Here is a 15328-nt window from a genome sequence, read left to right on the forward strand (position 1 = left end):
TTTTTTTTTTTTTATTTCTTGTGTGTGGGTGAGGAAGATTATTGCTATGCCTTTGGCGGGTGGATGAATCTGTGAGAGAAGGCTCTTCTACAGCCTCCTTGATGGGCTGATCCTGTCTTACCCTGCCCATACAGCTTTTTCTTAGGGAACTCATACTCCAGGCAAGGAAATTTTCCTTAAAAACACCACTTAATTCTGATTGTCCGAGCAATCCATCATTTTTATATACTTCAAATTGATCCTGCATTTTTGGGTACTTGAGTCTAAAAGAAAACAATTCGGCCTTTTTTGTTCTTGAAATGTAGTCTGTCTCTGTTAACACTGCTATATTTTCATTGCCACTTTTAACTGCTTTTAAGACAGAAGAGAAAAGTTGGCTTAATCACAGCTACTTAGTCCAGTCCATTGGTTTTTTTCTGGAGGAACATTCTCTGTGCCAGGAATTCAGAGGCTATTTTAAATCCTGCTTGACTTTCCAGTGCTCCCAGTACGTTCTCCTCTGTCCTCAGGTGCACATTTTGTTAGTTCCGCACCGAGTTTTCTGTTGTTAAACCATCTTCACCAAGGCCAAATTATCTCTGTTAGAGTCTACTGACCTTCCGGCTCATTTTATTCTTTTATTTAAGGGGAGGTTCTTTATATATCCTGTCCTGATGTATATATAAGAATGCAGCATTTATTGTGGGAAATCCTGTAGTTCAGCATCACTCAATCAACCTTATCTTACCTTTATCACCTTATTTTATTACTTTTTGGTACTAGGCGTCCAAAACTGGATGTGGTATTCCAGGCATGTAATCCTGAAGTGCTGGCTAAAGGCGAATAATCCCTTATTAGTGGGAGCTTAGCCTGTAGATATACCCCAGGATATTCTTGGCTTGATATTCCATTTCAGAGAGCTGCGTCCTGGGTAGTCAGTGCCCAGCCTGTCCAAGGGATTAGCCCATCTCAGGTACAAGACTTCATGTTTGTCCTTGCTGAATTTCATGAAATACGCGTGTGGGGTCATGGAAGGGGTTTGGAGGTTTCATAAGCTTGTGGGGTGAACATGCTATGTAGTTTAGGTTTTTATTCCAGTAGTTTAGGAACTTTTGGAGTTCTTCGTAAGTCATGACTGATTTTAAAATGTTGTTATAAATTGGAATAGAATAAACAATTTTAAATGCATTGTCAAATCTTAGCATACTTTATTAGTAAAATGGAGGAAGAGAAAAAGATACGATTTTGTGCATGCTTAGTGGTTTATTCCTTCACATATGCTTATTTTTCTTAGCTCCTTAGTGGTTGGAGTGATGTCTAGAATGCTGCGTTTCTAGCAAAGCAGAAGTATCCTGGTCATGAAATGTTACCCATGTGCATATAATCTCTTACAAGCAGAGTTGTACCGTTCCAGCCACCAATACTAATCATAAATATTGTTTTAATGTTTTTGGCTCTGTACCTTTCTTACATTTTACATCAATTATTTCTCTAGGTAGTGCCAGGCATCTGAAGTGGTTGACCAAGACCTAAGGGCTTGGAAGAGTGGTGAGTAAATTAAATTCAGATTGTATTATCTGGTATTTTCACATGCTGTCTGACTCTGAAGTTTGACTGCTGTTTGAGGGATGGAAGATGTGCAGTAGGTTATGCCTTTTGAATATTTTCTTCTGAGCACCAAGTTCCTGTGCAGAGCATTCATCTGACTTTTTTAAGCAGAGATTTTAAGAAAGCGAAGGGGAGGTAGTCTCAGTGACTGTTTTTGATAAGTGAAACCTCCTCACAACCACCACCACCACCTTGATTTAGAAAATACATATTTCAAGCAGAATAGTTCAATCTGTACTTGTTGAAGCAGTAAAATACACTGTGACCCATTATATTAAGTGAATGATGCCTGAATCCCAGACTTCTCAGAATCACACCAGTGTATACATTAAGCAGTTATGAAATCAGATGTCATTCTAGAATACATGGAAACCTATGGTAAATTAACAAATTACTGCAAGCTGAATTTTTGCATTCTTTAAACCCCCAAGCTTATGCCTGTGATTCTTAACTCCCCCTCTGCAATTGTGGTGTCTGTTGCAAAGATAGATCACTTTGATGATCCCCTACACCCTGTTCATTGCTGATTCTTTGCATCCTATGTGCCAATTATGTACCTGTTGTGACTAGAGAACGACGCAGGAAGGATCTAAGGAAGAACTTTAAAAATTCTAAAAACTTTTTAATGTGAGTTTTGTTTTGTAATGTGTTTATAAGTGTATTATTTGCACTTCCTTGGCTGTAGGTGTAGGCTGGCATAGAGACCCTTACAAATTGTAGAGATAAACTCACCAACTATTAATTGTACTTAATAGTAATAAGCGTAATAATAATCTTTCAAAAAGCAACTATGTTTTCTTGCCAAGAGATAGTTATTTGGAATAATGTAATATTTCTATATCTCTGGTTTCCATAGAAGAGCTGGTTTATGTGAAATATTTTGTATTTATGGGATCTTGTTTGATTTCAGTGCTGTTGGCAGCAAATGTAAGTTTTTAGCTCCTATGCATTTGGTTGCATGTGCTGTTGACTTTGGTGACCAAGAACCAAATGCAATACAGTGAGAAGCTCTTGCCTTGTTTTTGTCTTGTTTTTTGCTTTAATGACCTCTGAAGATTATGTTTGTATAGTTCCTAATTTCTGGAAATACCGTTTAGTTAAAATTTTGAAGGAATTTATCAGTTTAGAATGTCTACCTTCATGCAGTTCCATATTTACGCTCTCCTTTCTATTTCTGCTTCAGTTTTACCAATAGAAACAAATATGTGAGTTTTAAGTGAATTTGTCAGTTAACTTTGTATGGTTCCTTTTTGCCCACTGTTTAATCTATCCTCCTGCCCCTGCCCCCATCCTCCACCCCCTGACAATTCTGAGGATTAAGCTGCTGCATTCACGTGTCATCAGTGCACAAGTGGAAGGAATTGATAGTTCCTGTGCACTTTCCATCTACCTTATTCCTCCTTCTTGGTAGAATGAAACTTGTTCTTTCCTGCTTCTGTAAGTGTTTGGCAGGGCATTCAAGAGTCCTCACAAATAAGTGGTACATTTTCTGGTATTTATATTAGTTCACTTAGTACTCTAGAAAAAATGTTACAGGTCCTTGCCCACTTTGTGTTCAGTTATCTAGGATGTTTTTGGTCATGGTGGATACCAGAAAGACCCAAACAACATTCATCTACGTTGAAACAAATGTGTTAACCAGGTACCACTCCAGTGCATGTATTACGTGATCCTACAAAAAGCTGAAACTATTGCAGTGTTTCTTTACAAGTGTACAATGGACAATTCTGGTCTGTGCCTCTTCACGTGTAGGATCTGATAGTACCATATGCCTGGTGTTCAGAAGTCACTTGTCCCAAACATTCTGAAAATAAAAATTATCCTTTTGTCTAGCTAAACATACCTATTGTTTAAAATATACTCAGTGTTTTTAAAAGTAACTCTAAAGCTTGCTTATGACTGCTGCTTGTTGGTGACTTAAGTGTGTTTAAAAGTAGTCTCATAAACAATTTAATAATTCATGTGAAGCAACTTCTAGTTTTTTACTGACAACTAATTGCATGACTTCAAACTGAAATAATTTCTTTCTTTACAGAGTGCTGATGCTTGTTTTTTTATGATTAATATGGTGGCTGTTCTGGTGGGATGCTCTGATATGAGGCTCTGATTCACCAGAGAATCAGAAGATGTGTGCAAGGGCTATTAAAATACAGTTAAAATTATATTTGTTTAGAAACTGAGGAGGTGTTTAAGAGTTTTGTTGAACATGGAAAAAGCTGAAGCACCAGCTTTTGCTAAACTGGAACCTTGCTCATGTTACAGATTGCAATCGTACAGATTGAGATACCTTACCAAACTTTTAACAGCAGTTGGTAGGGCTGACAACTGAACTGTGTATTGCATGGAGCTCTATCTGGTGTTGGTACATCGTAGACAGTTTATATAGCTTTATCTAACAACCAGTATAGGTATTCATTCTTTCAAGTTCAATGCTCTTTAAGAAGCTGCTAGTTTAGAATTAAAGAGACTTTTAATTTAAAATTGCTTCTTGGGTAGTGTTACAGATAATATGACCTATTTTATAGTAATGTGCTTCGGACCAGTTAAGAAGGAAGCCCTATAACACTTAGCAACATAACAAAAACACTAGCATGTGCATTAAGACCATGAAGCTAACTTAAACACTGACCTGAGCAACTGTCAGCAGCAGTAGGTGGGAAGCCAATAATAGAGGGTTAAGTGTAGTGGGATGGTAAAATTGCACAGTTAACAAAATTAGTGCTGTGCAGATCTAATATGTTGAAAGAAAGTTGAAATTATAACTTTCCCTTCATAATGAAATATATAAATAAAGTAGTTTCTCTCTAGATGTGCTAATGAGCACAGCAAAGGCCTAGTTGTCTGAGTTTTCTTCATAGGCATTGCATAGGCATTCCCCATTGTCTTGGGGAAACATTTGAAAATAGGTAAGCACTTAATTCCATAAAAATTTTCACATAGTTGCAATAAAATAATTAATAAAATTGTAACTGGAAGCAAGAAATAAACAACTGAGATAGAAATGTAAAGGATAAAATTACCTTCTGATAAGCTCTTAATGAAATCTTTGGTATTTTGCTAACTTTTTCCTTTTCTTTTTCTCCCTAAGCTTTCAATTTAATTATAAGAGCATGCATATACTCACTGATTTGCATGTATGTTCTTTTTATTGCAATGTCAGTAGGATACAGGCTTATAATGCCTTTTCTGATAAACGTGAAAGACTCCAAAATTTTATTGGGCAGCAAGCACCAGTTATTATATGTGAAATTAAAATAATATTAATCAAGAATTGACTGCTTAGTGCAGGGGTGCTAAACTCCTACCAGGACTTGCACGTCACATCTGATGGTGATCCACACTCTGGTGAGATGCCTCAGCAAAGGTCAGATGCTGCACTAGATATTGATGTTGGACATCTCTGGAAGGCAGCAGGCATTAATGTGGTTTGGGGAATGTTAGCTTAGGGACTCTGATGATTGATGGTAACACTAGTCCCTGAAGATTTGGAAGTTTGATCCCCTCTTTTAGTAGCTGAAGTTTCATCAGTCACTTGCCAGTATTTTTGCTACAGGTTGATACATAGGTGCAGTTCTTGAACTATGGACTTTTGGCTTCCCAGCTACTCTGGAATGTGCCAGGTGATGTGACAAATATCCCTCTGTGTTACATGAAAATAAATGTTTTGACCAACCAGTCCAGTTCTTCTTCAGGTCATAGAATCGTAGAATTGTAGAATATCCTGAGTTGGAAGGGACCCATAAGGATCATCGAGTCCAGCTCCTGACTCCACACAGGACCAGACAAATCAGAGCATAGGACTGAGAGCGTTGTCCAGACGCTTCTTGAACTCAGTCAAGTTTGGTGCTTCCGTGGGGAGCCTGTTCCGGTGCCTGACCATCCTCTCAGTGAAGTACCTTTTCCTGATATCCAACCTAAACTTCCCCCATTGCAGCTTCATGCCGTTCCTTCAGGTTCTATCACTGGTCACCAGAGGGTAGGTTTCTGATGAAGCCCTGCTATATCTTAAGCCCAAAATAGAAAAGTTGGTAATAGTTTTGAGGTGACTAAGGTCCCTGTGTGTTAATCCCAGGTAGCTGACAGCAGAATACAGATGGGGACAGGGAGTTGATTTTTGGGGTTTATTTTTGGGTTGGGATATGTGGGTTTTTTTATATCAGTACAATTTTTTATTATGTACATAACAGCACAGAGGCAGGGTGGATTTCTTAGGTCTGGAAGCCAGAAGAGGAGCTGTAGCCAGTGTTGCTGGTTTTACTTGTTTTTGTTAACAGACAGAGTAAATAGGAAGTTATATATTTGTACTGCTTTTTCTCCATGAGCAATCTCTTCCCTGTGTCTGTGCTTTCCCTTTTTGTTTTCTTTTTCATATAATTTATCTTTGTTTACTCCTTCTTTGGAGAACTTCAAGGTGATTTTTAAAGCACTAATCCAAAATTGTACCCCACTTCCGTTTAATAGAAACAAAAATGGCAGCAGACTTTTTTTCACTTTCTTTCCTTTTGTCTGTCATCAGAGGGGAGAGAGGACAAGTTACTGAGTCAGGAAAATATTAAGGTTTGGAGTTTTTTCCTTGGGAAGGCACCGGGAACTTTCAGATGCTGTAAACCACATTGAACTGATAACTTGCTTATGGAACAACAAATACAATGACTAATTTTGTTATTTCTGGAACTTAGTGCAGTTCTCGACATGAAGATGCCATCCCGCAAGCAGTGAGTAAATAGCAATCACAGCCACAAGAAGGAGTGTGGTGTAGCAGATAGAGCTGCCTGTCCTGAATCTTGCATTCGATTTCCACTTCTGTTATTAACCTGCGAAGTGATATTAGGGAAGTTAATTCATTTCTTACTCTTTTTGTCTGTTTAGATTGCAAGGTCTTTTGTCCAGATACTGCGCCTCAGTTCATCTCACTGTCCTTTGGTGTCTGTGGAGTCCTCCAGTTGCTATAGTATTACTGTTTTTACTTGCAGACTTTCTCTCATGCTGTGACATTAACTCTCAGGGATTCACTGTGTGATGTGGAATCCTGAAGACACTTGAGTATTCATTCTGCAAGAAGAAAGCTAGTAATACTATTCAGAGCAGGGTTTAATGTTGCAGCTGGTCTTGCGCAACTGCAGGTTAATGCCAAAAGGGGCAGTACCACTTCAGCCTGTTCTTTCCCTCTCTCAAATCAGCCCCAAGGTGAGTTCAAGGTAAGCAACTGATTCAATAAGGAAACCTAACTGCCTAAGGAAAACTACATCAGATAACTACGCTGGCCGGGCTTGTCCTGTGGCTGAGAAATTACTAGATGTAACACAAGGGACAAAAAGGGAATAAGCAGCTGGAAGTAGGTGGGGAGAGTAGTACTGTTTCTTTTAGCAATAGGTAATAAATACACCAGATGAGACATAGCATGAAAACCTAGGCTTATAAAGAGCTGCGTTTTACAACCAGATTTTGAATGTAGCAGAAGAATGGCTTGCAATGGATGTGGCAGCCCAACTTCAATTCTGCTGATGTTAGTTGCTGCTGTTACATATTCTTCACTGGAAGTATTTTTTTTCCTATTCTTGCTTTATAATTGGTTTTTCTGAATTAGCAATCATCTTTTGTGATCCACATTACAATTTCAAGGCATGTTTCTGATGCCTAAATACAACTTTTATGTAATTTTAATTTTAATTGAAGTCCACTTAATCTTGCAAATTGAACTGACAGAAGTCACTCCTGATGTGATGTATTCCACAGACCTTGTATTCATAATTTCCCCTTTAAACTGTCAAGAAACTTCATTCTCTGAAAATGACTTCTGTAATTGGAGTTGATTCTGTGAAGGGCATTTTTAGCTACTGCCCTTTCTCTTAAAAATTTAGCCACCAGATTAGATTGGTTTCTTTGATCTTGCTTTCGTTGTGAGCCGTATGTAATAAGATCTTGTGTTGAAGGACCTGTCTTTTCTTCCCCCCTCATCCTAAGCATCCGTGAAATAAAGAGGGGTGAGTGGGATGGAGGAAGAGAGAAGTGAAATGTTAAAATTATTTTGGAAAATGTAGTGACTAACTTCACTCGCAGAGCTTTTACACACAGCCCACACATGCTTACGAGGACACGAATATTTCCTGTCTGTCATATTCACGGGTGAGGTCGCTGAGTAAATTCAGCTAAGCAAGGGCAACAGTTCAGCAGCCTAAAAAGCAAGCGTACCTCTGAGAACGCTGCAGCCCAATGGGGACCCTGGCTCTGAAGCTGTCTGTGTGACTGACCTAGCCAATGATGATGGTGAAATTTCACATCTGTTATTTCTTACTGCCCACTTTTCTGGCAACAGCCAATCTTCATTTTTTCCATTATAGGCAGCTGCTGGAACTAAAAAGAGCTTGAGCTCATTTTCAGATGTGCTAAACAGACTATGTTTTACCTTTCTTCCCTCCCCCTTCTTCCTACTACATACTACAGCACACTGACTTAGTGCAGTATCTGTGAGTTGTGTGCTCTAGATGTGTCTGAAGATAAGCAAATGTGTTAGCCTGTGCATGCAAATAATTTCTTAGAAACGGGGCCATCATAAAGTCTGGGAAAAGATATCTTCTTAAAATGGAGCTGTCAGTGAAAGAAGAAATCTATACAGATTGAGCAAGACTGATTGTCAGGAACCACCAGTATTATCACTGAAACCTGCTTTCTACCCTGGCTGTGATTAGGGATGCCTTACACAGAAAGTAGAGCAGTGCAGAAAGCTCAGTGGTGGAGCCAAGTACTTTATGTCCAAGTAAAACTGCACTGCTTGAAAGAAATAGTTCCTTTTTCATTTCTTGAGGATGACTTACTCTTTTTCTCTATGTCCCACAGAGGTATTCTTCCCTTATGTCCTCCTGGCCCTCTCTAACTTAAGCTATTGGAGCTGTTAGATTACTTTCCAAAGCTATTAAAAGGAAGGAGGTATTAAGGCCTCTAAGCAAGCTTGCAAGTAACCTGTTAATGGCTGTTCAAACCCATGTGTATAAATACATTGTGGAACTGAAGCATAAAAAACCCCAGTATGTATTTTTTTCCCCAATAATTTATGCAGGCACACCACGGAAAAAGCATTCAATGAAAGTTATGAACTGAGAACTGGGCTGCCTGGTGAGCAAATGTTACAAGCTGAACCTTTTATGAATGCCAGGGAATGACCAAAATCCCTACTTCACTGATTTTTAACACAGCATGAGATCAATAGAGATATGACTTAATCAAGGACATATACTGATACATGTAGTCAGGGATACTTTCTGATCATGCCACTGCAGTTCTGCATAGGGCCAATGCTTCCCTCAGCCCAGTAATGGCAGCTCACTGCAAGGTAACGCAGAAGGATTTAGAGTAAACAACAGTGAGAGAATATTATTAACTTTCAACGCACAGGAATAAATGGAAGGAATGGATGGGAGGATGGGAGGTAACATATCTGACCCAAAGGTGAATGTCGTCTTATGCTATACATACCTCCTAAAATGCTTCAAGATACCCATGAAAAATGTCTTTAAATGACATGAGTATCTCATTGTTCTGAAATATTAGAATGTTTTTTTGGTGAAATATAGTAAATATTCCCGATAAAATTGGATATTGCTGTAATTGAAAAAAAATTGCTATATCAAATGCAGGCTGATGATTTTCGTTCATTTTGCACTTTTCCTATCAATTCCCCTCCCCCATCCCTGAAGCAAATAGTTTTGTCTACTTCTGGAAGGTTGCAATTTTCCTTTACTGTGTCATTTTAAAATCTACCTCTTAGAAAAATAATACAGGAAAATAAATATTTTCATAAAGATTTTTTGGGGGGTAAAATTTAATGCAGTAGAAAATGAAAAAGTTTATAGTCTCCAAAGATTTGTAGATTTTATTAAATGAGGAAAAAGTCCTTCCCTGCAATTATTTTTTTTTTTTTTGTGTATTGGAAAAGATGAGGCTGAGAAGAACAAAAAGAAATTCTATACTAGGGAGGCTGAAAACATCCCTTGAAATCCAACTAGTTTTCCAGATTGCGTTGAGCATATTTCTCTCTGGAAATTGGATACTGTTCATATCCCTTCCTGAAACTGTCAAATCCATTAGGAGTATGATAATAAAGTACTCTTGCATGCACATATGTCAAGACAACATTGTATTTAACGCAATTCAAGCATTTTCTAGATCTGCCTCCCTGGTATTGTCACCAGTTCATCCTCTGATGGCTGGTTATCAAGCTGATTTTCTTTGTTACTAAAATTTTTTTGATGGCTGTTTTCCTGGCAGCTGGAGGGACTCCATCTCAGAAGTACTGCTAGCATATACTTATGCTTGTGAAATATAGAGGGGATGCTGCTTAGTCTACACATGCAATATCTAAGTAAATCAAAAGATAATTGACCAAATGCCATGACTCTTGCTTGAAAAGTCCTTTTTCCATTTATTTTTACTTCTTTTAATCACCAGTTTGTGTGTATAGTTCCTCCTTATAAAAGGAAATCAGTGAACAGTAATAGCACATTTTAATTTGTACTACATTTCAGCAAATGATTTCAAAAATTCATCACTTCTGTTTTAGGATGGTATACAACTAACAGCAGTGAGATAGGAATTAGGATTATCATAATTTTTAACATGTTTTCTGACAGTCTGAAAGATTGCTGTGTTATTCTAGGTCTGAACGTAGCTTGTTTGCATTCATGTCTGTCCTATATTCTGACACTCTCACAGTGGTGTGTTCACTGCTTTGCCTGCTCACTTGTCACTCTTATTAATGAGCCCCTGCAGATATATATGCTATGCCAGTGGGGAAGAAGGTGTTCATGGTGAATCAAGATCTTTCTCTATTCCATCTTGACTGTGCTGTGGAAGAGTTTACTCTAGGCAGAGCAGGAATGAAAGTGAGGTAAATAAGTAACTAGAAGCTCAGAGGAAATAGAATAACTTCTTAAAGCATTGAAGGTACTGGAGGTGATCAGCCTTTTTAACCTGAAGTGATGTGAAATGACTTTTCATGAGATGATGGTCTAGCAAGGCTATAACTTAAAAGCTATTGCTGAACCCAAAGATATGAATAGATATTGAGTGCTGTTTTCAAATGTACCTGAAGGCACAGCTCAGAATTTTGTACCCACAGAAAGCCTGTTGGGAGTCTTGGGTGTTTCCAGGTATTTAAGTAGCCTTAAAAGAAATCTAGTTACATTGGTGCAGTTTTAATATTTTTACCTGTTAGAGTGTCAAATAGCTCTACATAGCATAAGCAACCTTCTTATGCTGACTGAGTTTGGTTCAGAATGATTATAAAGTGTAATTAAGATAGGCTTGAAGTGGTTTGCAGGCATCAGAGAAATTATTTAACTGATAAATTCTTGGCTTACATTATGGAATGTAGTAATAGGTGTCTGTAATTGTGATGGTCTAAGAAAACATCAGGGGGAGGAGGAAAGGGTGGGAAGGGGATTTCAGATACATAGGCCTTCTTCAGTGATACTCTGGAAAAGGGAAAACATTCTGCGTTCACTTATGGGTACCAAAGTCTCATCTATTAGAACCATTTCTGTTTTAAAAGGTGACTTTGTGGAATTTCACAAATGTTGGTGGAAATTAGAGGAGCAGATTAAGAAAGGGATGAATAGCAAACAAAACAGTTAAAAAAGTAAAAGCCAGTGGCTAGAGAGTTCTTAAACAAAGGTTGAAAGTTATTAATTCCCTGGCTACCATAAGGTAAATAACACTTGTTCCTCCCACACCCTAAGATGGGAGCTATTAAACTCTCAGGTCTCCAAGTGTGAGGCACGTAATCTGTTAGAGTATAGCAAGAGCTTGTGAAGAACTTCCAAGGGTCATGGTGTCACCTCAGCATAGCATTGTGCCCAGCTGCTTAGGTAGCATAATACTGGGGTAGAAAGCATAGAAGAGAGGACAGAGCAAAAATGCTTTGAAAAGTGTTTCATTAAGTCGTTTTAAAACTAGACTGTAGAAAGGATTAGAAATTAGCTCTATGAGACATTGATCTGGTGCACTGGAAGAAAACTGCAGGGCTCGCTTGCTTTCTCAGGCTGAGAGATGTTAGGGCTTAGAGGTCTACAAAACTTATGATGAAGTGTTAGTTCCTCTCCTTATGCTAGGTGCTGATGATACAGAAGATACTACAGCTCCTGCTCTGCAAACCTTTATGCGGAGTATAAGATGTATGAGAATTCCTTCTGCAGGTGAAAATCTCCTGCAAGTACAGAGAGAGACATCCATATGTGTCTGTGGAAATGGGACCAGGAATGATACTGAGCTGGGTATTGCTTTGTTCCATTTTCACTTTTTCTTTTGGGAAAAAAAAAAAGTTACTTCTGATTTAAATCCACTGAAGTATTTTGCATAAGTAAAGAGCTGAGTTTGCTCAGCTGTTGCAGTACTTCCCTTTTTGTAAAAATATTTTGAATCTAAACAGGAAATTTGATTTTGGGTTTTTTTTTTTCCTTTTTAATACAAGCCAACTAAAAATTACCAACTTCATAATGTATTACACAAAAATTCTGTTTTCACTTTGAGTGATTCACTCAGTATTTGCTATGATTGCAGTCATACCTTCCTCCAGAACTGTTAAATTTACTGACTAGAGGAATTCTGAAGCCTTTGCCTGCTCCTTATGATCACTGTTGTAACAGAGCAGCTGAAGCGCTTTAAGCTCAGCCCGGTTGCTGAGGACATCAGCTTCATTTAGGGTTTGTTCTCACAGCTTAATAACTGGATTTTGGTGAGAGGCATTGAGTCAAGTACAGTCCATTTGATCTGCTAACAGCCCATCTGTGAATATGTAAAATCCCCTTTCCCTGTTGCTCCTTGCAACAACAGGTTTAATTGTTACAGGCTCATAGGAACCAATTAGATTAACAGATGTTAAAGGGAGCCAGTTTCAGGTCTTGGTGGGAAGCAGTAATTTGAGATGACTTATGTAAGAGCTTGCTGACACCTAGGTGATGAGTATCTAGCTTTGAGGATGTGGGTGCCATGAAAATTGCATCACTTTTCTCCCCTGTTTGCTGAGGCCAGATGGGGATATTTATAAGAATAGCAGCCAGAGCACAATCTTGCTTGTTTTACCAAATAACAGCATACTTCAGAAGCTCATCCTTGGTTTTGTGTTTCCCTTACTGCATTCAGCTCTATGGAACCCTTAAATTCGTGCTTGCTTGAATCTACCTTGTGGAGACAGTTTACGTTGGGGTCTTTCTGGTTTTCTTTATTAAATGACAAGTTAGTTAAAATGTGGAACATCACTAAAATTTGATGTGACAGAGATCTGTTAGTTCATCTACTTCATCCATTGCTGAAGCAGAATTGCTTCCTGCTGGGTACAACTTGAGAGAAAGTTTTAATACTTTCAACATTGGAAATGAGGACAGGAGAAGTTGTTTTTTCTTTTCTTATTCCTCTACTGAATTAAAGTGTTATGGTCATTGCTGGAATAGTGGTATATGCTGCAGGCAATGGTTAAGATTTACAGAGGTTTATGTGAAAATTGAAAGGCAATTTGTTTGCAGTAGTTGCTTTTTAAAAACTTTGTAACAGTTTTGAGGATATTCAGAGGAGGTGAATTGTAAAATGTGTAGGTATGCTGTATTGCAAGCACTCGTATGTTCTCCCTCTCCCTTTCTGATTTAGATAACATTGATTCTTACCTGACCACTTGCATCTCGAATAGCATTTGAATGGTCTGGAAATCATACAACAGAACAACATTTTTTAACAATAGCTAATGTTGTTTTCTTACTGATACTACTCATTAAATTTATTTGGTTGATAAAGGAAAAAAAAAGGCAGAAAAATTAGCTTTATCTATATTCTTGCAGTTTTTTGACTTGTTTCAGCTTATCTGTGGGTGGAGTGTCATACTATTGCTATTGTAAGCTGTCTGATAAATAAATACTTGGTTTTATCTGAAAGAAAAAAATGGAAGTTCTGTCATTAGTGAAAGTACACAACAAAGAAGACGTTGGAATTCATGTACGTGGGTCTTAGTGCACTGTCACTAAGAAATTATCATTAACAGATGAAAAAGTATTTTTCTAACAATCTGTTGGGTTTTGTGCAACAAAATCTGATGCCCAGTAGTTTGGCATGTGACCAAGGGTGTCACATGCGTGCTTCATATCTGGACGCATATATGTAAAAAGGCAGATTCTTTTCCCCCTCACCGCAGTAATGAAATTGAAAAATATAATTATGGGCACCTCACTGCCGAGGTTCCTAAATGTATGACTCAAGGAAAACATCAGATATGACTCATGATAGAATCACAAGAGCTGGAAATCATCTGAGCTCTCTTAGTTTCGATTGATATTGGCTATAGTTGCACATTTCTTTACAGGATCATGCTTGTAGATTCACCTAGCAGCATATTTTTGTGGTGTTATCCATGCTAATAAAAAGGAAATTAATACCACTGGGAACTGTGCAGTGGTATTGTGATGATGGAACTTTGTTTTCTGTGCCAGTGGATGAAATTATAAGTATTGATTTAAGTAATTATACCCATCCTTCACTAAGGGACAATATAAGTTTGACTTCATATTGGTTTAACATAAGATATTAAATAATGTGACATGGATCTTTACAGTTTGCTTCATTGGAAGCCAGTGTATTGTAAAATATAATGTATTTAATAAAAGGATCACTTTCCAAAATAGGTTCATAAAACTGGGCTTTTGATATTCATATGATTATTTCTATTCTTGTCCACGAGCAACGAGAGTTGGAATAGCAGACTCTTGGATGAAGAGAAAATGAGTCCATTTTACACTTGAGTTTAATCTATAGATCAGTTCCATATTCTTAGCTCTGTGTGTGTGTGTGTTAGCCCTGTTTCCTAACTAGCAAAGAGTGCAACGATGCAGTGTCTGTTGTAAAGGTCCAGCAATTTGCAGCATGCCTAAATCAGTGAGAATTATATAAAGTCATGTCTTTTGTCAGATTTTCCAACCAGGGTGGCCTAATCCACCCAGGGGTTTTAGGCATTTTTAAAATGTTGGCTGTGTTCAAACTTGGAATAATCAGCACAACTGTAAGAGTCGTTACATGATCCACCTGGATTTAATGCTTGAAGTGAGAAACAGCTGTGGCTTTTTCAAGAGCTATTCCTATGACATTTGTGTGCATGCAATTAAGTCTGAACGAAGGAAGAGTATCTCTGTATCTGTAGTAACGCTGGCACACCTCTGTCCAGAGTCCACTGAAAGTAGGTGAAAAACTCCAGTTGGCTTCAGTGACCAGTGACTACACCTTTAACAATGGAGTATGTGTTGAAACACACCTTGTCCTAAAAGGCTTTTCTAGAACTTCACAGAATTTGGAATGTTATTTTAAAAAGCCTGCAAAAAGGTTGTTAGTAGAACACTATTAAGTAATTTTATTTCTTTCACCTTGTTATATTTGAGGCATTTTTTTACCTCTAGAGTCTATAAATCACAGGGTTGAAAGAGGCCCAGAGAGAAATGTAACAAATATTAGCCTCAGGTGTTTTAGATGTATTGGAGAAGAAGAGAGCAGGGATAGAAAACAGTAGATAAAACATTGGACCTTTTGTCATTTCCCTAGTTATTTTTGGAACAAAAGCAGTGTTCTTCTTTGACACATAAGTGTATTTAGACAGAAAAATCTGGTGAATTGTGAACATCTCCAATTCTCCTGCGTTGCAGTTTGTAAATAGTTTGGGGTAGTTTACAGCTGACATCTTCATTTGTTTAAATTCTGTGATTTGAGGAAGAAG

At 37.9% G+C, this 15328-nt stretch overlaps 1 protein-coding gene across 4 annotated transcripts in view; it reads left to right on the plus strand.

Annotated features, from left to right (window-relative positions):
* Positions 1-15328, plus strand: part of LHFPL2 (LHFPL tetraspan subfamily member 2) — a 125183-nt gene that overhangs the window by 61937 nt on the left and 47918 nt on the right. For 2 of the 4 annotated variants that reach the window (XM_054811060.1, XM_054811059.1), the window contains one exon: positions 1475-1527. The exons of the other annotated variants lie outside the window; for them this stretch is intronic. The gene's annotated coding sequence lies outside the window, so the exon portion shown is untranslated. The remainder of the gene's footprint in view (positions 1-1474; positions 1528-15328) is intronic. 4 annotated transcript variants of the gene reach the window in all.

The sequence above is a fragment of the Grus americana genome, chromosome Z (genome assembly GCF_028858705.1).
Source record: "Grus americana isolate bGruAme1 chromosome Z, bGruAme1.mat, whole genome shotgun sequence".
In the NCBI taxonomy this organism is placed as follows: Eukaryota; Metazoa; Chordata; class Aves; order Gruiformes; family Gruidae; genus Grus; species Grus americana.